General features: G+C 46.8%; 1 pseudogene; it reads left to right on the top strand.

The window, feature by feature from the left end:
• The first annotated feature begins 22947 nt into the window (after window positions 1–22947).
• LOC120840527 lies at window positions 22948–24054 on the top strand (annotated as a pseudogene).
• Window positions 24055–24267: the final 213 nt, after the last annotated feature.

Raw genomic sequence — 24267 nt, 5'->3', positions numbered from 1 at the left:
TCACGACGAAGGGTGATCCATCGAGCAGCTACTACTCCTTGGTCTCAAAGGCCTTCGACGAGTTCTTCGTCAGATGAGTCCATTAGGTCGTCCTCTGAAATAACTCCTTGAACTGTATTAAGTTTGCAGTGTGGAGTAACATTTACTTTATAGTCAGACACAGCATTGAGAGAAAGAAGGGCATCACTTTGCTTTTTGGTCTCGATCTCAACTAGAAGGTCACCGGACATTACCTTTTTGCAGAGTAATTCTTTCTAACGATTCCATCCAGCACCTTGGCGACCGGGAAAGGGGACAGTTTAGCAAATGGTTTTTCTTCTTCAGAGTGTAAGATTTCATTTCATTTATTTTCATTCATTGTTCCCTTAAAGCGCCCGTAGGGCTTTACATAAGGGGGGGGGGGGGGGGCTTTGACAGCAAAGAAAAACAAAGAAAGGAAAAACACAGGGTTAAAGGTTGCTAAATATCGAGAAAAGTAGCAAGTGCAGCTCTGAATCCAGATGAGTCTTGAATTGTAACAATATGTTCTGGCAGAAAGTTCCATTCTGAAAGTGATAATTGCAGTGGAGAGAATTTAAAAAGGTTGGTCCTTGGTGTTACCAGATGAACTTTTTGAGAATGGTCTGTACGAGGAGAAATGTGATGAGCCGCAGGACAGTATAATTTTCTCTTTAAAGGGGCCTGATAATACAAAGCGTGTAATGAAACTAGTCTCGTCAGTTTCCTTCTTTCCGCGAGCAGTGGAAGGCCGAGTTCTTTTTTGAGCGTAGTAATGCTAGTGTGTGTGTAGTTTTTAAGAATGAACCGAGTTGCCCTGCTTTGGATCGACTCTAATTTCTGTATTAGGTAAGCCTGGTGGGGGTTCCATGTTGTAGTTGCATACTCGAGCTGCGGGCGAACAAGGGCAGTGTAAGCTACGAGTTTTGTCTCCCGGTTAGCCATATGTAGTGTTAGTCTCAAAAAACCGAGGCTTTGGCTTGCCTTTACAACGACGTGATTAATATGAGCTTCCCATGATAAGTTTGACGTAAAATGAACCCCAATATATTTATACGTGTGCACATGTTCAATGGGTGTATTAAAAAGAGAGTAGCTAAACACTGTGGCACTTCGCTTAGTGTTGAAGTTTAAGAATTTTGTTTTTAGGATGTTGATTTGCATTTGCCACTTTTTACACCATGTTTCTAGGGTAATCAAGTCATTTTGAAGTTGAATGCAATCACTAATGCAAGATATTTTCCTATACACCACACAATCATCAGCGTACAAACGGATGGTTGAAAGATAAGGAATTTTGAAATTTTTTTAAGTACTCTGGATCTTTCAGGAGTGACTCGAGCTTCCGTGCGACCTCTTTCCAAATGCCGATCAAGAGAGGTTTTATTGCGCAGACCCATATCAGATCGAAGGAACGTTCAGTGCCCGGGTGCACCGCCCACCACGGAGCCCAACGAGGGGGTAGGTAATGTGCCATAGCAAGAAAGGCTTGGCTGATACAATTACTCTACCAGTGCTGCCCGGGCACTATACCCTAGTGTGGTTGCAGGGAGGGGACCTGTTTCCACTCAAGGTAGGCCCTTGCCGCCTAAGGTGAAAAAGGAAGGAAGAGAGTGTAGAAGAAAAGAGAAAGAGGTGTGAGGAAAAGTGAAAGAAGGAAGAAGAGGGTAGAAGAGGCGACTGACTGAATCATCCTGGTCGGGCCAAGCCAGGACACTCATCTACGAGAAGCAGGGGCTGACGCAGTGTATTGCCTCGCCCGGGGGGTTTCGAAGGGTCCAAACATACCCCGGGCTCAGCTCAACCACCAGGGTCCCCTTTTCCCCGGACACGGGTTAAGCCAGGCACAGCCAGACGTGGGCGGGCAAACCCACATGGCTCGGGGTTCGTGGAGACGCCACTCTCTAAACACCTGCTCTCACAGGTGCCCCCTGCGGGGGGGGGGGGGGGGGGGGGGAGGTGTGATGATGATGATTTGGGGTTTTATGGCGCAAGAGCAACTTAGGCCATATTGCGCCAAACAAAGGTTTTCCCAAAGGGCTTAGAGGTGTGATCTAAAAGTACTGCAAGTTACAGCTGGTGTAAAAGGCCAGTGTTATGAAGGAAATTTAAAACTCGATCGAATGGTACCAATGGTTCATCGCCAAGCAGGAAATATGGATGAAAGGGGAGGTGATCGCGAAAAAGTTCAGGAAAACATTTTCAGCGCTCTGGGTTTAAAGCTTTGCAATGCCACAGGATGTGCAAAATTGTCGCAAAGTTTAACATCTTCACCACAGAGCAGGTGCAAATGAGTCAAACGGGTATGACCAATTCTTAAACGGCAAAGGAGAACCTCAACCCGACGGACTTTATGGAAGGAACTCTCCCATACCCCCAGTTGGGGCTTGATAACATGAAGCTTGTTCTCTTTTTCCAAATCCCAATCCAATTGCCATGACTTCATAATCGATTTCTGTATGATCGGTTTCAGGTCTTGGTGTGGCAGGCCAAGAGGCAGTTTTGGGTACTCTTTTGCAGAGGCAGCAAGCAAGTCTGCTTTTTCATTGCCGGAAATACCCACGTGGCTTGGGACCCAGCAGAATTTAATCTGGTGTCCTAGTTGAAGTGCTCGGCTAAGCCGTACCCGAAGACATTGCACGAGAAGGTTCTTGCTGTCTGCTAAGGACGAAACGGCTAGAAGAGCGCCTTGAGAGTTGACAAACAGAATTGCTTTCATGATATTGTTCTCTAATAAGTACTCCACAGCCATTAAAATACCGTACAATTCGGCAGTAAAAATATTGGCAACAGTGTGGAGTTGTCGAACTTTGCTGAAGGTAATGGAATAAACTGCACACCCCACAAAAGTTGATGTTTTCGATCCATCAGTGTAAAAATGCGAGTAGTCCTTGTATTTCTGTTCTAAATCGGCAAACTCCTGCTGAAGAACGAGTGGAGAAACAGCTCCCTTTCTGTACTTAGACAGTGACCAGTCACAAGAAATTGGCAGAAGGTCCCAAGGCGCAACTCTCTGATTGCCCCTCAACACAGCAGCCTCACTAAAGGGGAGATGGAGGGATGTTACCATGCTCTGCACTCTGAAACTCAGGGGCCGAACAATGCTCGGCTTGTTTTCAAAGAGTCGGAAAGACGTAGAAGGTTGAAGTGCATCAAAAGTGGGATGTTCAGGATAGCTGTATATCTTGTAAGCATAACAAAGACTCAAATACTGCCTTCGTCTTTCCAAAGACATTTGATGTGTATCAGCATACAAGCTAAGCACAGGTGATGTTCGAAATGCTCCCGTGGCGAGCCTGAGCCCCAGATGATGGACGGGGTCTAACATCTTCAGGGCAGACGGACGTGCCGACCCATAAACAATCGCGCCATAGTCCAGACGGGACCGCACCAAGAAGTTATAAAGTCGTAAGAGACACTGTCTGTCAGACCCCCAGGATGTGTGTGAAAGCACTTTGAGAATGTTAGACGACCGCAAGCATTTCTGCTTCAGCTCCTTGACGTGAGCCACAAAGGTAAGTTTCTTGTCGAAAATAACCCCTAAAAATTTGTGCTCGTATTTTACAGGTATTGCAGTGCTATTGAGCTGCAAACAAGGATCAAGCAACATACCACGACATAGTGAAAATGGCACACACACTGTTTTTTCAGATGAAAACTTAAAACCATTTTCATCGGCCCAATTGCTCATTTTGTTTATTGAGAGTTGAAGCTGGCGCTCACAACTTGAGAGATTGCAGGACGAAAAGGAAATCTGCACATCATCTACATATAATGAATATGAAACTGATGGAGGTATCACTGCAGCAAGGCTGTTTATCTTCACCACAAACAAAGTGACACTCAATACAGCCCCCTGAGGGACGCCATTCTCCTGAGGAAAAACATCCGAAAGTGTGGAACCAAACCTAACCTGAAAAGTTTGGTTAGTCAAAAACTCCCTTATGCAGCGCAACATGCGGCCACGGACACCATGTGTGTATAAGTCCTTTAGAATCCCGTAACGCCAGGTAGTATCATAAGCTTTCTCTAGGTCAAAAAATACTGAAACGCAGTGCTGTCGATGAACAAAAGCTTCACGTATGAAAGTTTCCAGGCGAACAAGATGATCCAATGTTGATCGCCCCATTCTAAACCCACACTTATTGGGATCTAAAATTCCCTCAGTCTCTAAAAAGTGTACTAATCGTCTATTTATTAGTTTTTCATAAGTTTTCCCAAGGCAACTGGTCATTGCAATGGGACGATAACTTGCTGGTAGAGTAGAGTCTTTACCGGGTTTTAGGAGAGGAATTATATGTGCCCGCTTCCAGCACTGAGGAAAGGCAGAAGCCATCCACAAATGATTAAAAAAGGTTAACAAATGGCCAAGAGATTCAGGAGACAAGTGCCGCAACATTTCATAGTGGATTTTGTCAGGACCAGGTGCCGACTGCTTTTTTGACCCAAGGGCCACCTCGAGTTCGCACATTGTGAAAGGCTGGTTGTATACAAGAGTGTCTGATCCTGACATAGCAATTGGCTGCTTTTCTGCTACAGCTTTGAACTTCTTAAATTTTGCCGAATAATTAGATGAGCTAGACACTTTACAAAAATGTTCCGCAAGAACATTTGCCTGGCCTTTCAAGGTTGGCGAAGCCGAGGGAAAAAGAGGCGTTCTAAAAGAGAGGTAGTTACCCCGAATTTTTCTCATTCGGTCCCACACCTCTTTAGTAGTGACAAAACTGTTCACCTTGGAAACATATTTCATCCATGAGCTTTTCTTAGCTCGTTTCCTTGTCCAACGAGCCTTTGCTTTACATTTTTTAAACTCTATCTTGTTCCAGACCGTTGGGTAGCGGCAGAAAGTGCTCCAGGCCCTGTTCTGACGTTTAAGCGTAACAGAACAGTCTTTGGTCCACTAAGGCTTGCAGCGCTTAGGAAGATTTTCAGATGTTTGTGGAATAGAGGCTGAAGCAGCATTAATGATACGGTCCGTAACGTACAAGGTGACATTTTCCGGAGTCATAGCTAAAAGTTCGGCTGGGTCAAGCACTGCTTCCAATGCAGAAAAAGCCCAGTCAGCTTTGTCTAATTTCCACCTGGGGATACGTGTTGAAAGTGATGGAGGTGCTACAGTACTTTCTAAAAAGACAGGAAAATGGTCACTCCCAAAAGGGTTATCTAAAACCTTCCAAGAAAAACAGGGAAGTAAAGTTGGGGATGAAAGAGACAAATCGATGGAAGTGAAAGTATTATGAGCTGCACTAAAAAATGTAGGATCATGTCCATTTAAAAGGCAAAGGCCGGATGACAATAAAAATCTTTCAATGACACCACCACGGGAGTCTTGGCGAGCACTACCCCACATGGGGTGGTGGGCGTCAAAATCCCCCAAGATTAAAAAAAGGTTGCGGAAGCTGCGCTACAAGTCCATGCAGGTCATGTAAATGCAGTGGAATATTTGGTGGCAAGTAAAGTGAAACAAGCGTAATGAGGCGGTCAAGAAGAATACGAACTGCCACTGCTTCTAGAGAGGTTGTGAGAGGAACAGAAGTACAGGCAATACCACTCTGCACAACCACAGCTACTCCACCAGAGGAGTTGCTATGGGATGCACGGTCCTTTCTAAAAACCTGGTGACGACGTAGAACATTTGTTTGTGTGTCCTTGAGATGAGTCTCCTGTAGGCATATAGCGACAGGTCGAAGCTCATCAAGAAAAAAATTTATGTCATCAATATTAGGAAAAAGACCACGGCAATTCCACTGCATAATACTATAGTTTTTTGCCATTTAAACGAAGAAATAAATAAATATATATATATATATATAAAAGTGACCTAAAAGGGAGATCCGTTAAGGTTTAAAATCTATTTTTACACGTGGGCTGTTCTGCTTTTTAGGAGGATCTTTCTGTTTCCAAGTGGGGTCACTGGCAACAGAAAGAGACGACTCCGATCCTGAGAGGGGAGCGTCCGCCTCGGCCCTGGGCCCATTTACGTCCATGGGCTCATCTGTAGCCGCCGGCAGCTGACCCTTGGAGGTCGTCTGCTTCGGCGACTCCCCGGGCTTCCTCTGGGGAGCAGAGGCGCGAGGGGGTAGGCCTCGGCCCTTAGGGGCCGAAGGGCCAGGTGGAGCAGGGGGGGTCAGCCCCTGCCCTGAGGTGGATGCTGAGGAGGCAGCATCCACCTTACAATTCGAAAGCGGTGTCACTGGCACCGCTCCCGAGGGCGCAGGAGACCTCGACGGGAGGCGCAGATCGTCCGTAGACGTCTGTGTTCCAGTCGAAACCATTGGCCGTACCGGTCCCCTATGTACGACCTGGGCATACGAGCCTTTGGAAACAAAGGCAAAACGCTTTTTGGCATCAATGTAGGAAATGTTTTCATTAACCTTCAAGGTGAGAATTTCTTTTTCTTGCTTCCATAATGGGCAAGATCGGGAGTATGCTGGGTGTTTTCCTTTACAGTTTGTGCACTGAGCTTCGTTCTCACACACATCAGCGACGTGCTCCTTACTAGAGCATTTGGCACAGGTCTCGCTGCCCCGACAGTTGCGCGACCCATGGCCGAACCTTTGGCACTTAAAGCGGCGCTGAGGGTTCGGCACATAAGGCCGGACACGGCACTGAAGGTAGCCTGCCTTAACATTAGTGGGTAGAGTCGTGGAGTCAAAGGTCAGAATGACATGCCTGGTTTTACGTTCTATGCCGTCGCGACGGATGGTGATGCGTCGTGCTGCAACCACTCCCTGTTCGGAGAGACCCTCAACTAGCTCTGTATCTGTCAAGTCGAGCAAGTCATCTTCAGAGATGACCCCTTGGACGGTGTTCAACTTTCGGTGAGGGGTCACACTGACCTTATAGTTTGAGACAGAGTTCAGGGTTAGGAGTGATTCACTTTGTTTCTTTGTATTCACCTCAACAAGGAGGTCGCCTGATGCCATCTTTTTGGCGCTAAAGTTCGCACCAATAATACTTTCAAGCACTTTAGATACTAGAAATGGAGAAAGTTTAACCAGTGGCTTTTCACCCTCAGCGTGCAAAACAAGAAACTTTGAGAATTTAAAAAGATCAGGAGTCTTAGTCGGAATGTCAAGGACTTCGGTGCGGGTCCTTTTCAGGGCCCGATCAGTTGGTTTAGTACGAGAACCCATAAAGATGGGAAGGAATTTCAGTGCCCGGGTGCACCGCCCACCACGGAGCCCAACGAGGGGGTAGGTAATGTGCCATAACAAGAAAGGCTTGGCTGACACAATTACTCTACCAGTGCTGCCCGGGCACTATAACCGAGTGTGGATGCAGGGACAGGACCCGTTTCCACTCAAGGTTAGCCCTTGCCGCCTAAGAAGGTGAAAAAGGAAGGAAGAGAGTGCAGAAGAAAAGAGAAAGAGGTGGAAGGAAAAGTGAAAGAAGGAAGAAGAGGGTAGAAGAGGCGACTGACTGAATCATCCTGGTCGGGCCAAGCCAGGGCACCCGTCTACGAGAAGCAGGGGTCGAAGCAGTGTATTGCCTCGCCCGGGGGGCCCCGAAGGGTCCAAACATACCCCGGGCTCAGCTCAACCACCAGGGTCCCCTTTTCCCCGGACACGGGTACGCCACGCACAGCCAGACGTGGGTGGGCGAACCCACATGACTCGGGATTCGTAGTGACGCCACTCACCAAGCACCTACTAAAGTAGGTGCCCCCTGCGTGCGGGTATGGTGGCCCACGTGGCTGGGGTCCGTGGTGACGCTACTCACCAAGCACCTAGCACCAAAGGTGCAGGCGCCCCCTGCGGGGCTCGGGGTCCGTGGAGACGCCACTCTCCAAACACCTGCTTTCACAGGTGCCCCCTGCGGGGGGGGGAGGTGTTGCGAGAGGGAAAGGAGCACAGGCAATACCACTCTACACAACCTCACCTACTCCAGCAGAAGAGGTATTGCAAGAAACACTGCCTTTCCTAAAAACCTGAAGTTGCCATAGTACCTGTGTATGAGTTTCATTAACATGAGTCTCCTGTAAACAGATGGCAACATGCAGGAGCTTATCAAGAAAAAAAGTTGACGTCATTAATATTACGAAAAAGACGGACAGTTTCACTGCATAATACCTATATTTTAACCATTTAAAACAAAATAACTACAACATAAAAATTATATTAGAAAGCTATTTTCCTTAGGGTATAAATCTATTTTCACACGCGGCGCACTTTGTTTTTACGGGGGTCTTTCTGCTTCCGATTAGAGTCATTTGAAGCAGAAGGGGTGGACTCTGGTCTTGAGAGGAGAATCTCTTTATCAGATCTCAGCCCACCCTCGTCCATGGGCTCGTCTGCAGCTGCCGGCAACTGGCCCTTGGAGGTCAACTGCCTTGGCACTTCAGGCTTCCTCTGGGGAGCAGAGGTGTGGGTAGGTAGGCCCCGACCCCAAGAGGTCGAAGCAGCTGGTTGAGCAGGAACGTCATGTCCTGTTCTGGGGTGGATGCTGGCAAAACAGCATTCACCTTGTGGTTCGGAGGCGGTGCCACTGGCGCCGCTTCCGGAAGTTTGGAGGGGGACCGTGACAGGAGCTGCAGGTCGTCCGGAGACGTCTGCGTGCCCATCAAAATCACTGGCCGCGCGAATCCGCTGCGCACGGCCTGGCTTCTTTGCCTCAATGTACATGATGTTCTCGTTAACTTTTGATGTAAGAACTTTTTTTCTTCTTTCCACAGAAGACAAGATAGGGAGTATGCCGGGTGGTGGCCACTGCAGTTCGCACAATAAGGCTCATTATAGCACGCATCTGTAACGCGCTCCTTGCTGGAGCACTTTGCACAGGTCTCCCTTCCTCGACAGTTCCGTGACCCATCACCGAACAGCAGGCACTTAAAGCACCGGTGAGGTTTCGGCACATAAGGTCGGACCTGGCACTGAAGGTAACCTGCATTTACAGTCTGTGGCAGAGTGGTCGAATCGAAAGTCAAAATTATGTGTTTTGTCTTCCGTTCCACACCATCAAGGCGTATGATGATTCGTCGTGCAGTTCGTATATTTCCTCGACTAGAGAGGCCCTCAATCATCTCTGGCTCAGGTGAGTCAAGCAAGTCATCCTCAGAAATGACCCCCTGGACACTGTTCAGTTTGCGGTGAGGGCTGACACTTACTTTGTAGTCGGAGATCATGGTTGAGTTTTAGAAGGGCATCACTTTGCTGCTTTCTGTTGACCTCGACAAGGAGATCATATGGTTCCATCTTCTTTGCACTGTAATTGCCGCCAAAAACACCCTTAAAGGCTGACCTATAGAATTGTCTTCTGCCGGGCAGAAAACCGGTCACCAGTTTCCTTCTCTCCTGTCCCTCTCGCATTCGTCTCTCCTCCTCTCTTCACAGGACCCTTCTCCGAGCTGCTACCTGTAGAAAGAAGGAAGGTCCCCCCTTTCTCAAATGGAAGGCAGGAATTGAGGGAGAGTTTTCTCCTTTCTGCTTGTTCGTCGGCCTTTAAGAACTTTGGAGACAAGAAAGGGGGAAAGTTTGCCAAGTGGCTTGTCTTCCTCCAAGTGCCATACAAGAAACTTTGGGAAATTCTGCAGTTCAAAAGACTGTTTCATTGTGTTGAGTGCTTTGGTGCCGACACTTTGGGAGGAAGGGGGGGGAGGCAATTAAAAAGGATTAAGTTTGGAACCCATATGAATGGGGGAGGGTTTTCGGAAACTGTGGTGCACCGCCCACCTCCGAGCCTAACAAGGGAATGTGTAGTGCTTGATAACAAGAGAGGCTTGGCTGAAGACTTTACTCTATTAGTGCTGCCCAGTCTCTATAAACAACTGTGGTTCTGGACAAGGTGTCTGTGGCCACCCCCACCTAAGAGGGTGAAAAAGGAGGAGTGTAAAAGAAGAAAAAATAAAAAAAAAGTGAAAGAAAGAAAAATGGGCTAGAAGAGGCGACTGAATCATCCTGGTTGGGCCAACCCAGGACACCCGTTTACCGGGAGCGGGGGCCGAAGCGGTATATTGCCTCGCCCGGGGGGCCCCAAAGGGTCCCAACCAACCCCGGGCTCAGCTCAACCACCAGGATCCCCTTCTCCCCGAACAGGGCTTAGGCCACGCACAGCCAGGCGTGGGTGTGCGAACGCTCATAGCTCGGGGTTCGTAATGACGCCACTCACCAAGCACCTACTAAAGTAGGTGCCCCCTGCATGCGGGTATGGTGGCCCACGTGGCCGGGGTCCGTGGTGACGCTACTCACCACGCACCTAGCACCTCACGTGCAGGCGCCCCCTGTGGGGCTCGGGGTCCGTGGAGACGCTACTCTCTAAACATCTCCATTAAGAGGTGCCCCTGCGGGGGCACTCAATGTCGCTGACTGGCAAGTAAGCTGGCAACAGTCGCTGACTGGCAAATAAGCTGGCACTCACTGTCACTGACTGGCAAATAAGCTCGAACTCAGTGTCACTGACTGGAAAATAAGCTGGCACTAACTGTCACTGACTGACAAAGAAGCTGGGACTCATTGTCACTCACTCGTACTCTGGTGTTTTACTGTATCACACGTAGCACGGCGGGGATATACGCTGCCAGCTTACTGGGACAAGGTTGTCCACCCAGCGTAACTGTGTGTCAGTAGGTTCCCAGTGCTGGGCAGTAACTGGCAATCTCACTGGCCCGTTGCCATTCCACGGGGCGTTTCCAGCGTCATGCACCCAGAAGGATCTTACCGGCAGACCATTACCACCCCATTCCCAAACCGACGAGTTGTGCTACTTGGGTATTTTGGGCCCGTGGTACATATCCTCAGTGGCTCTTGTTACATTTTCCTTTACAGATACCGTCCTGAATATACGCAAAGTGTGCTGTCAAGTGGCCGATGCATCATCGCTGTGTGGGGAGCAATAAGTAAAGAGGGTTTAGGCCCCCCCGTTAGAAATGACGGGCGGTTTATTTCTGCAGCTTACTGCGACTACAGTGACAACATGCTCGTTGCCTACGTTGTGGACGGACCGTTCCCCGACGGCTGCTTCTTGCTGCAGCAGGCTCGAAGCTTCGTGAACAAGGCACGTAGAGTCAACGCAATGCTGGAAGCTTCAGGCATACACCAGCTTGAGTGGCCACCGAACGGTGCTGACTGCAACCCAATTGAAAACATTTGGGGCACAATGAAAAAATCTTGTAAAACGACATCTCAGTCGCGCTTCCGCTTACTCCTTGTCGGAAGCGGTGATTGAGGAATGGAACACTGCGTGGGCGTCCAAGCTGGTTTCACGGCTCTATGAATCAATGCCATGGCGACTACAAGAAGTGATTGCCGTTGACGGAAATTTCACCGACCATTAGTCGTGGCTCTCCAATAAGTATGTTTTTCAAGAGGTCCTAAGAATTATTTTTTTTAATGCGAATAAATTACTCGCACTTGCTTTTCTCTTCCGGCTTTATTCCTGAGCACATGCTCCGATCATGCTTTCACCAACTGGGCTCTTGGCTTTTACCAGCCGCCACTGTGAGCGTATTGGGTTTTCCGAGAAAAGTATATATCAGTTTTAAAATGATAGCATGTTGAAAGGACACGCTGCAAAAGAAGTATCAGCCAAGTTCAATTTGAACAGGCTCAAAAGCCGGTAAGCGCTTACACGGCGAAATGCGGCGCAATGCTGCGAGCAGTTTCGGAATGCGTAGCAGACGCTCGTCAGCCGCAAGCGCTATCTCCGAGGCGGTACCGCGCGCCCAATTCAGAGATAGGCGCCGCACCGCAGGAGAGTGGGAATACAGACATGTTTGCAGGCACAGTAGGACACGCATGCGCTTTTGTGTGATCTCGAAACCAGGCAACACGCCGGCAGATGGCAGAGCAATGTGTTTCAGTCGCAGCTCGCACGTCCTGAGGACTTCCCCGACTGTACACAGGCCTACATTACATACCTGAGACATTGGGTGCCTCTTCAAAAAAAGCTCAATATTTGTAAGGTTTTCGATATGCTAAGCGTGCATTTCAAGCTATAAACAGCTGCTATGTTTCAATGGCACTTTGCGACTGGTTCTGGATTGAATTTGCAAATACTTTGCACATTTTACTCAAAATGGATGTGTATAGAATTCACATCCATTTTTTCCTTGTGAAGTTTTTCCTTGTCTTGAAAATTTCACACTAAAATTACTAGCATATGCAGTGTCCCAACTCAATGCCTGGAGTGCACAGTGAGTGATTTGAAACTATTTAATGGGAAGCGTATAACAAAAACAGTTTGAGGGAAAAAAACAGGTTCTACGTAATACCCTTTGCTTGCCTCCAATATAAAAAGAAATGCGAATTCGCACTAATTTTTTTTTCAGAAACCGTGTGGACAGTTTCTGCTTTTTTTTTTTAATTGTGCCATTTCTCTTAAGTGATCCCTGTGAAAGACTTAAAGGGGCACTGACACATCAAAATCATATTTTTTTTTATTATCCGAAACGGTTGAAAACGATGCCGGGACATTACCTTCAAAATTTGAAATTTGGGAATTCAGTATTTGTGAAGTAAAAAAACAATTTCCAAATGCCGAATTCGAAGTTCCCGCGCGATCGGCGCCGGTGCCTTGACGTCAAAAATTCCGGAGACCTGAGAGTCCACTTCCCTGTCACCACTCCCTGCTGTTGCCATGGCGACCCAAAGCGAGGAGGATAGGAGCGAGCGCCGGCTAGCGCCCGCGTTGCGGCGGACCGGTTTTGAGCGGTGTCGCCTGTTTTCCGTTGGAGGATACAAATCCAGGAGACGGCACCACAACGAACTCCCGATTTTTGGTATTTCAAAAAGAAGGGCCGTAGTGCGTTCGCAATTGCGTTAAAAAACATGTTTTAGCATTGCCGTCATTAAATGTTATAAAGATGCCGCCTACAAAGCTTCTAAATTTCCTGATTTTTGACGTCACCGATCAAAAGAAGCGAGGAGGCGAGAGGCGGGAAAATCAAACGCCAAAAATAAAAAGGCGCGCGTGCGCGCGGGAAAATTTTTTTTCGCGATGCGGTTTTTTTTGCGTGTCTATGGCTGCAACTTGCATCGTTTAAGACAATAAAAATAAATACGACCTTTGGGGTGTCAGTGCCCCTTTAACTAAACCTAGGCTCAGTGATATCATTTAACTTACTTTGCGAAAACAAACTTACATTTATTTACATACCTTTACACACATTTTATGTTTTTTACTTGCAGGTTCCATGTCGTTGAGTTTCTTAGCAACAAAAGCACATATGCTGTCCCAGAATGGTGGTTGTCGTAATCTCCCAACAACATGTTCTGGTGCCGCTGGCCCCCCTAACACACTAACTTCGAAATCCGCAATGCAATTTGGCACAACAAGGCAATAACGACAGATTGAAAAACTCTGAGTGAAAAGAATCCATTCTTACTGTAATCACATAACTGTAACTTTATATCACCCCGATATTCATGCAATTCCTTCTGATGTAGACACGCTACAACAATGGCGATGCTGGGTGAAGCAGGGGACACATCCGACCTAGAGTCGGACGCATCACCACAGGTGCGAAGGAGTGTGCAAAAAATATGAAACTCAAGAATCGCTCTAGTAGTATCACAACTCCTGACTGAAGCTTCAATGGACTATCAAGCTGGAGAAGAAGCTACAGCACAACTGGGGCCTGTCGCACTCGCTTCTGCTGCTTTGCCACCACCAGGATCGTGCCAGGGAACAGCATGGCACTTCTATGACGTTGTCAGGCAAAGCAATGAGGGAACCAAAATGAAGTGTGGATAAGCATACCAGTCGGAAACATGTTCCAGGAACCATTAGAATGTGCTAGTAGAGGCCTATAGATGAATTAGCCCATTAGAATGTCCCAATAAGGGCCAATACACCAGTAGGTCAATATTGGACCAGAACACCAATAAGCCTCTACTAAACCAGATACACAAATAGGCCTCTAATAGACCAATACACCTGTAGCGACCAACATTGAACAAGCCAGAGTACCGCGTACAAGTGTGCGCATCTGGCAACGAGCCAAGCAGGAGCAAAGCTGGAGACACGAGCAGCCCGACACAATCGCAGGCACGAAAGAACGCCGGCCGAGCTGCAGCAACCAGCCATGGATCTTTGTTCCCTCAGGCTGACCCGTATTTAACTTTCAGTGTAAATATGTAAATAATAATGTATATATCATTTGTACTACGAATTCGTGACCCGGATAACGAGAACTCCAACCTATGGTCCTCCGACTGCGAGGTGGCCCACTTCGACACAATCGGATCCTCAGCTGGCGGTGCCGCGCCCGGGACAGTTACCAATCCGTCAGACGCAGACGCCATCCTCGACCTTGCTGAGATGGTTCAGCAGCTTTTGGTACTGGTCTCCCAACTACAAGGTACGAGACGGATTCAACTTCAGCCTTCCTTCTCCAGTTTACAGCGGAGTACCGACTGCAGTCGTTCCCCAAGCTCGGCACACCGCATCTGCTCGAACCACTGCCGGTTTGGCGATGCTGCGAACAACTGCTCTCCACCTTGTTCCATGGGAAACCGGACGTATGCGCCCAATAGCAATAGGCCTCTACCGGTACTATAGGACCCATCCTATTGTTTACAATAGAAATCTACTGGTCTATCAGTTTAGTGGTTTATTCTTACAATTTCCGCTAGGGATGCAGTAGCACTACATCTTTCATGGCATAGGTTCTAATGTTAAATGCATATATTATAAGTCTCACATCTTGTTTACTGGCATATACCTGGAAAATATTGAAGTGAGTGCCATTTCTAACTTTAAACCCTCGATTAAGTAATCTTGTTCATTAATATGAACACCAATAAATTATTAAAATTAGTTGTGTTGCAGCTCAGCCGCTGCCCAGGCCAGGGAGGATTTATTCGCGGAGGTATAACTTCTGTAGTAGTGCCTCTCACCCTCGACATTTATGCTGCTGCAAAACATGGCACCAGCTGTTTGCGTTTTCCTTTTGAGGAACATCTTTCCTGTAAAGTCCACATGCAGGATCTTATAACCGAGAAATCTCTGGAGCGCTGGACACAGTTTATGATACTTGGCATGGCACAGGTGTAGCATTATGTCAGTGCCCGTTCTCACTATTTTCTAGCGCAACCTTTAATGCACAACTATAGAGCATGTATCATGGGCTTAAAAAAGTACATTAATTAATGAACCTATGTGGAAAATGTTTACAGGCTGGTGCACATTTTTCATGAGACTGTATGTAAATATCCAACACTGCACATTAAAATGGCTGTATTTTCACAAATCTTTGGTATAGACCTTTGCAAAAAAAAGCGCTCTGGCCGCCGCCATTTTGCGAATCGAGCGACCCCTATCAGCCAGAAATTTCTGGAATCCGCCCGAGCTGTGGAAACCTGGTCAACGTGGCTCCCCACCTGCATTTTGCATTCGGAGTTCGCCGGCTTTTCTTGGATGTTTTTACTTTATTTGCCTGTTTAGGATGCTTACCCTTTGTATGTTATCTTCCACTTTGAGAACCAGGGAATATCAGGGCTCGTAGCATGCTCGGTCTTCGCAGAAAACGAACGAAGAAAGCGAACGTCAAGCAGCCCGCGACGCAGGCAGTTCGACGTTCTTGGAGGATTATTTTCGTTGAAATAATCTCCAAAAAACCTTCCCGGCTATGTTCCGGGTCTTCGCAAAAAATAGCTGAAAGGATCGGGTCCGGGGTGTGGGGACAGAATAGACACGTTCATTCATTTGCTTTGTAGCTGTGCAAAAAAGCAGTTCTCTTCTACATGTGCCCAAAACACGCCGGATTCCGTTCGATCGTCGTGAAGTGACTATCGTCGACACTGTATATTGGATATGCTGTGTTATTTAAGACCTTTCTCAAATCCTGTTCGGATTACACGACACCCTAAGGTACGGACACATCGCAACACTGTTAACGCGAACACGACATCGACGAATTTTCGCACTTTACTTCTAAATAGTATTATCGAGCACGAAATTTTATCGCTTACATTATCGAACTAACTGAGCTCTTTCCATAGCAATAATAATTTGGATGACATCCCTTGGTTTCAAAGAGAAAAACAGGGAAACCGGCGATCGCTTGTTCACGCTATCAGTGTCGTGCTCTGTACAATAAATGTTGTTCGACGGATGAGACTCATTGAATTTCATGTTGTGGACGGGGAATATCCATGCAGTTCGGATATCCTGTGTGGTCAAATATTTAGACCTTTGCAGATTGACACGGCTGAGTGTACGGTGCCGTAAAGCGATGAACATAAAATAAAACAAACATTCCAGTTGCATTTGTTTTGTCGTGCACGGACTCACCAAAACAGCTTTCATTTCTTAGTTTTTGTTCCCAAAAATAGAGCACTGCTTTCTTAAAGTCCTCTATAAATTATGTTCACCACAGAACACAAAATAAAAAAGAAAACGCGGCAATTCAGCCGCCACCAGCGTCCAGAATTGCACCTACGCAGGCTGCCACAGCCTACTGACGAGAAAACCCACAGCTCAGCGCAGTTGGGCAACACTGACGTACACTCTCAAAACAAGGGACGCGCGCTGTAAATCGCTTCGTTCGAGACTGCCACTGGAAAGTTCTATAGCTGGGCGTGAGCTGTAGTTGTGTTCTGTCTACATTGATTTGTTATTTGCACAAGATTGGAACTAGGAAAAAAAATCCTGGACTATGTGACCACATATGTAAAAGCTCTGAAGAATGTATGCCTTCTGCTATCACAACCCATTTTCATCACGCTTCTGGCACAACAAGGAAACAATATACAAGGTGTTTGATTTTAGTTTGAACAAATCATTAAAAAAAAGCTCTGCCATGTACACTAATCCGGTTTGTACAGGTGAGTTATATGGCCAGTGGTACATAGTTAGGATGCCGTGTTTTCGGATGAAACCGAAAAACTCAGAACAATACTTGCCAGTAAAATTTTCATAAAATTTGATTTATGCGATAAACTGAAAATTTGGATGTCCCAGTGTACAAAAGAAAAAGAAAAGAAGACTGTATTCTGCAACTGAGTTTTGTCATAACACAGCGTCAGTGTTCCCGAGGAGAGGTCATTCCAGTTTTCAATCAAGTCTCTTATAGTTGACAAAATATGTTTTATTATTTATCTTCTTGTCTAGCTTCGTTCAGGACAACTGGTTATATTCTACTTCTAAGTCACGACAAAGGCCACCATCTGTTTCCAGTTTGGGCCATACACCTTGTGCTCCTTTGTAGGAGGAAGGTTTTGGACATTAATTCCAGACTCCACTCCAATTGCCATAGTTGAAAAACTAATAATTTTGCTAAAGGCTTTATGTCTTGAAATGGGATCTGTGAGGTAGTTGGCAGTAGGTGCTTAGAGATAGTGGCTAATTCGTCTGCTCTTTTGTTACCTAGGATTACCATATGGCTAGGCACCCAGCAACATTTTATGTCTTGGCCAAGCCGCAGGCCACATTGTACCTTAGATCGGACAAGGTGTACCAGTCTATTTTTACTTCCCTTCACTAAGTGTGGTGAGTACACTTTGAGAATCCACGAATAAAACAGATTTAATTGTCTTGCTGGTGAGAATATACTCCAAGACCATCAACACCGCATAGAACTCGGCCATGTAAATACTTGCACATTCCTTGAGACGCTGAACCTTACTGAATCCTTCAGAGTAAACTGCTGATCCTACAAAATGCGATGATTTAGCACCATCGGTATAAAATTGGGAGTAGTTATCATACTTCTTCTGCACCTCAAGAAATTCTTGTTGAATCACCACAGGGGGGACGTTATGTTTATTAAATCTAGTAAAATACCAATCACAGAAGACGGGCAACGTACTCCACGGAGCTTCATTCTCACCCTTCTGCAAAAGGTCGGTCTCGTCAAGGGTGAGGTCAAGAGATGTACAAATGCCCTCAAGGCGAAGGCCTAAAGGCGGTATAACCCTGGGCTCATGTTCGAAAAGACGAGCAAACCGAGAATGTTGCAAAGCACCATAAGTTGGGTGATTTGGATAGGATAGAATTCTGGAAGCATAAGTCACAGCAAGATAACGTCGTATGTGCATAAGTGACATCTGATTGGATTCAGCGTACAAGCTAGGAATGGGCGATGTGCGGAAGGCACCTGTAGCAAACTTTAAACCGAGATGATGCACAGGATCCAATATTTTGAGTGCAGAGGGCCTCGCTGAGTCGTAAACTATAGCACCATAGTCCAGACGTGACCGGATAAGGAAGTTGCATAAGCGAAGCAGGCATATTCTATCGGATCCCCATGACTTGTGCGCTAAGACTTCAAGAATATTGGCTGATTTAAGGCACTTCCTTTTCAGGCCCTTCAGGTGGGAAACGAAGTTTAGCTTTTTATCAAACTTTATACCCAAAAATTTATGCTCCGTTTTGACACTAATAGGAACCCTGTTTAACGTTAGTTCTGGATCTAGAAAATGGCACACAGATAGTCTTCTCGGGCGAAAACTTAAACCCATTTTCGTCAGCCCACTTACTCATTTTGTTGATGGTAAGCTGCAGTTGCCGCTCACAGCTAGACAAGTTACAAGAAGAAACCGAAATGTGAATATCATCCACGTAGTGGGAGTATGAAATGGAAGGTGGAATTACCTTTGACGAGTTAATCTTTACGGCAAACAAGGTGACAATCAATACGCCTCCCTGCAGAACACTGTTTTCCCACACATACTGGTCGGATAGCATGGTGCCAAGTCAAACTTGAAAGGAGCGACCTGTAAGAAAACTGCTTATACAACGCAACATGCGATCACGCACACCACAGCCACACAAGTCACAGAGGACACCATACCGCCATGTCGTATCATATGCTTTCTCCAGCTCGAAGAAAACAGAAACACAATGCTGCCTATTTACGAAAGCTTCACGTATTGTTGTTTCCAGACGGACTATGTGGTACAAAGTAGACCGCCCTTCTCGAAAGCCACACTGGTTATTAGTGAAAAAGTGGTTATGCTCCAAAATATATATCAACCGCCTATTAATGAGGCGTTAGAATGTTTTGCCAAAGCAACTCGTCAAAGCGATTGGACGGTAACTGCGTGGGTCCGAAGGGTCCTTCCCAGCTTTCAGCTAAGGAATTATATGTGCCCGTTCCCAGATTTGAGGAAAGTAAGCTGCTTCCCACAGGTAGTTGAAAAAAAGTAGTAGTGTGTTCAGTGATTCTCGAGACAATTGACGGATAGTGGATTCCATCAGAACACGGAGCCGACCTCTTCTTCGAGCCAAGAGCCACCTCTAGGTCTTGCATTGTGAAAGAAGTGTTGAATGGCTCAGAGCTGCAACCGGACATGGGTATACGGTGACGCTCTGCACTTGCTTTAAAGCGTTTAAATTCCGTCCGATAATTTCGGGAGCTGGAAACACTCTTAAAGTGCTCTCCAAGCACATTAGCAACATCTTTCAGCGAATTAGAAGGGGTCCTAAATAGAGGAATAACAAAACAATGGTAATCCCCTTTAATTTTTTTGTACCTATCCCATACTTCCTTATCCAAGACAAAACTATTTATGGAAGAAATGTACTTGGTCAAGGTCTTCCGCTTAGCTTTTCTCCTAATCCATCGGGCCTCTGCTTTTAGTCTTTTAAATTCTATTCTATTTGAAGAAGTAGGGTACCTCCGAAAGATATCCCATGCCCTATGCTGCTTTTTCTTTGTAGAGGCACTGTCTTCATTCCACCAAGGCCTACACCTCTTGGGTAAATTTTCAGAGGTGCGAGGAATGGCGTCTTGGGCGGCACTTATGATTTGCTCGGTAACATACATTGTCGCATCTTCGGGTGACAAATTCGCTAGAACTGACGGGTCAAGCACTGCATCAAGTTTAAAGACTGCCCAGTCAGCTTTGTCCAGTTTCCACCTAGGGGTTCGTATTAAAATAGTCGGCAGAGGAACGAGGCTTTCAATTACAACCAGGAAATGGTCACTCCCGAAAGGGTTGTTCAAAAACCTTCCAAGAAAAACAAGGAAGCAGTGATGGTGATGAAATGGAGAGGTCGATGGATGTGAAGCAATTATGAGTGGAACCAACATAAAATGTTGGATGGATGTGAAGCAATTATGAGCGGAACCAACATAAAATGTTAGTTCTTTCTTATTTAAAGGGCATACGTCTGAGGACAGTAAAAACCTTTCTACAACAGCGCCACGAGAGTCAAGGCGCTTACTGCCCCACATGGGACTGTGAGCATTAAAATCACCACAAACTAAAGAAGGCGTTGGAAGTTGCTGAACCAATCCCTGACGTTCATGAAGATGCAGCTGACGATGAGGTGGTAAATACAAAGACACAACCGTAATGAGACGATCAGCAAGAACACGTACCGCAACTGCTTCAAGGGATGTAAGCAGAGGAACTTCCGCACACGCTATGCCACTCTGTACAACAATGGCAACACCATCAGAAGAGTGGTCTGAAGCCTGATCCTTTCTAAAAACGTGGTGACGATTAAAAACATTTGTATGGGTGTTGTTAAGATATGTCTCCTGCAAGCACACAGGAATCGGCTGTATCTCATCCAGAAAGAAATGAATGTCATCAATATTTTGCAGGAGACTTCTACAGTTCTATTGTATAAAACTATACATGTTCATAATAAAAATGGTTTAAAGTAAAAGCAAAACAAAAACAAGAAACCTGCCCTAGGTGTCCTGGGGCGGTTTGGGTGGGGTAACTCGTGGATTGAGCTTTTTCTGGGATGACTTTTTAGGCCTGGCGTCATCCGGTGGGACTGAACGAGGGGGACGAGGTTCACCAAGTTCCATCCGCTCCTCCTCATGCTGAACGGCTGAGGGAGCAGCTGGTACAAGGACCTCCTCAGATGTCGAGGCCTCTCCTAAAGCCTTAAAACGAAAAACACCCCTTTCTTCCTGGGAGGAGTCCGAGTAACTAAGGCAGGCACACGTTCGATGGCCCGTCCTTAGGAATGGAGGAGGCACCAGTGCCTTCTCCCTGAGGCTGGTGCTGCCGCCTCTCTTGTCTCCCCTCCATTGGCACAGACCTCTGCGCCATCTGGAGGCCCCTGTGGCTTCTTTGGTTCCAACGAAAAACGGAGTCGTGGAGTGAATCTTTGTGAGGCAGGGGGAGGTGGTGGAATTACCAGGTCATTAGGACAGACCTGGGTTCCTACAGAGAGACTTTAATGGCACACCCCCTGCACGTGCCACCAAAGAGTAAGGCCCCTTTCGCAGAAAGGAGAATCTCTTCCTGGCTTCGGGGAATGAGATGTTCTCTTTCACTTTGAGTGTTATAATTTCTTTTTCTTGTTTCCATTTTCTGCGAGAACGGGAATAAGCAGGGTGAGGTTCACCACAGTTGATGCAGCAAGGTGGATTTGAGCAATTCTCTGCAGGGTGATAATTTTTGCCACACTTGGCACATGTTGTCTTTCCACGGCAGCTCTGGGCACTATGGCCATATCTCTGGCAATGAAAGCAACGCTCAGGGTTTGGCACATACGGCCATACTTTACAGTTGAGATACCCTGCTTTCCCCGATTCCGCAAGCGCCCTCAGCTCAAAAGTCAGAATGACATGCTTTGTCTTCACCTCGTGACCGTCCCATCAAAAAGAAATTTGTTTGGCAGCAATGACTCCTTGGTCACGAAGGCCATCGACAATTTAATCTTCGGGGGATTCTAGCAGGTCATCTTCTGATATTACGCCTTTTATGGTGTTCAAAGTGCGGTGGGGTGATACAGGAACCCTGTAGTCAAGATCCAAGTTGAGTGCCAGCAGGTCTGAGCTTTGCTGAGAGGTTACAACTTCAAGGAGGAGATCTCCAGATGGCACGTTTTTTTTTTTGCTTTAGAATTTCTTTTCGATTACAGATTCAAGACTCTTAGAAACCAGGAAAGGGGATCACTTGGATAGAGGTTTTTCCGTTTCGGAATGCATGACGAGAAATCGAGGAAACTTCTCCACTGGTGCAAATCCTTCTTTAATGTGTACTTCGGTCTGGACCCTTTTCAGGGCCCGATCAGGTTTTTGGTTTAGTTTGGAACCCATAAGAAATGGCAAGGCGTTCGGCATCAGTAGCACACCACCCACCACGCAGCCCAACATGGGAATAGGTAATGCGCCATAGCAATAAGGGTTTTGATGACGACATTACGCTATCAGTGCTGCCAAGACACTATAACCTAGTGTGGGTCCAGACGAGGGGTCAATCACCACCCAAGGTTAGCCCTTGCCGCCAAAGATGGTGAATATGAATGAAAGAAGAGTAGAGAAATGAGAAAGATAAGAGGGGATAGTAGAAGATATGGCGACTGACTGAATGATCCTGGTCAGGCCAAGCCAGGACACCCGTCTACGGGAAGTGGTGTATTGCCTCACCCGGGGGCCCCGGAGGGTCCAAGCCTACCCCAGGCTTCGCTCAACGACCAGGATGCCCTTTTCCCCGGACACGGGAAAGCCACGCACAGCCAGACGTGGGCGGGCGAACCCGCATGGCTCGGGGTCCGTGGAGACGCCACTCTCCAAACACCTGCTTTCACAGGTGCCTCCTGCGGCGTAGGAGAAGCGGGGGCCGAAGTGGTGTATTGCCTCACCCGGCGGGGCCCGAAGGTTCCAAACCTGCCCCGGGCTCGGCTCAATTTCCAGAATGCCCTTTTCCCCGGACACGGGAAAGCCACGCACAGCCAGACATGGGCAGGCGAACCCGCATGGCTCGGAGTCCGTGGAGACGCCACTCTCCAAACACCTGCTTTCACAGGTGCCCCCTGCGGGGATGCAGCTGCGAGAACACTGCTTCAGGGGATAAGGAAGTTCAATGGTCTTTATGGTTGCTCCTTCTGTGAACATCCTGGGAAATCCATCTTGTTGCCAGGCAAAGGGAATGTCCATATCTATCTGCCTGGTAGCACATACTCCCTCAGGAATGGCCATCGGATGAGGCGGCAAGCTGCAGAGGCACTTGAGAATGGTCACCCGGAGAAGGGCCTCAAAAGTCCCACTGTTTTGAGCCTCATAGTCGAATTTGACTCAGTAGCTTATTTGTTGTCGACTACATGCATTGCGTTCTACTCGGGGTGGTGAGAACATTCTTGCATTTATGGTTTGACTCTAAGTACCATGGAGAGTCATGGTACCTGGGCCGTCAGGTAGAGGTGGTGGATAAGAGATTAGTGGCCATTAAGCCACCGAACTATATTACCAGGACCCCAGGTTTCTTGAAACACAGATGCTATTGGAAAGCAAGCGAACTGCGTGCCTGGCTTTTGTTCTACTCATTTCGTGCTTTGCCCCAAAGCCTCCGGATGTTTACCTTGATCATTTTGCCCTTCTGGTTGGCGCAGTTTACCTCTTGCTGTCTGAATCTGTCTTCGTAGAGGACATTGATATTTCGGAGAGGCTGTTGCTCAGATTTATTGATGGTGTTAAAAATCTGTATGGAGAGCGGTTTTGCACATTTAATGTTCACCAGTTCACACACATTGCTGACTCAGTAAGGAACTGGGGGCCACTTTGGTCTACTTCAGCATTTGTACTTGAGAATAGAAATGGGGAACTGATGTGCCTTGTGAAAGGGACACAAGCTGTGAAGAAACAGCTTGCGAGCTTGGTTGCAATAAGCAATGCCCTCAGTGTCATCCAAAATCGTGTTAGAGACCGCTTCCATGTTGACTTTGTGCTTAGCAAGCTAGAAAATTTACATTTCACGAGACTATCATCTAATGTTATTGCCTTTCATGGCAGACTATGTCAGACAAGTGGAGCTGTGAGGACAGCTCTTGGTTCTTTCCTCTCCAACAGAGAGCATGTGTATGTTTACAAGAAAGTCACAATGTGCAGAGAGACATTTTCTTCTGTGTTGAGCATTAATCAGAAGAGAAGAAACAATTTCACAATCATGTATGTTGTTCAGAGAGAGAACTTTTGCATTAATTCAGTGCTTCGCAAAGTATGCTGGGCAAGTGTACATGGTTATTAACAAACTTCTGGAGTGTGGTGTACAGTACAGGCCTGAGGGGACGGGATTTTCTATTCCACACATCATTGCTCTGAAGAAGAAAGACCATTTGGACGTAATCCCTGTTCTCCCCAAGATGACGAAATGTGTCAAGGTGTTGGATTCTCAGTGCATTTCTCCTAACTCTTATGAACTGAATTTGTAAATCATGTCTCCTCAGTTCGAGACCTCTCTTGTCTGATCATTCATATCTCAACAGAGGCTGTTAATGGTATTTGTCAGAGCTAGTAAAATGATTTTAGGTGTGATCAAATAAAAACCGTTTGTGTCACGTAGCCCCGTGCACGTGACACAAACGTTTTTTGGCAAATTGGGGGTTTTACAAACCAACATGCCTCAGCAGAGGACTGATAATTTA

Source organism: Ixodes scapularis, unplaced genomic scaffold, assembly GCF_016920785.2.
Source record: "Ixodes scapularis isolate PalLabHiFi unplaced genomic scaffold, ASM1692078v2 ptg000549l_1___fragment_3__unscaffolded, whole genome shotgun sequence".
NCBI classification, from domain to species: Eukaryota; Metazoa; Arthropoda; class Arachnida; order Ixodida; family Ixodidae; genus Ixodes; species Ixodes scapularis.
The sequence above is the reverse complement of the archived record's forward strand: the minus strand, read 5'-3'. Positions and strand labels throughout refer to the sequence as shown.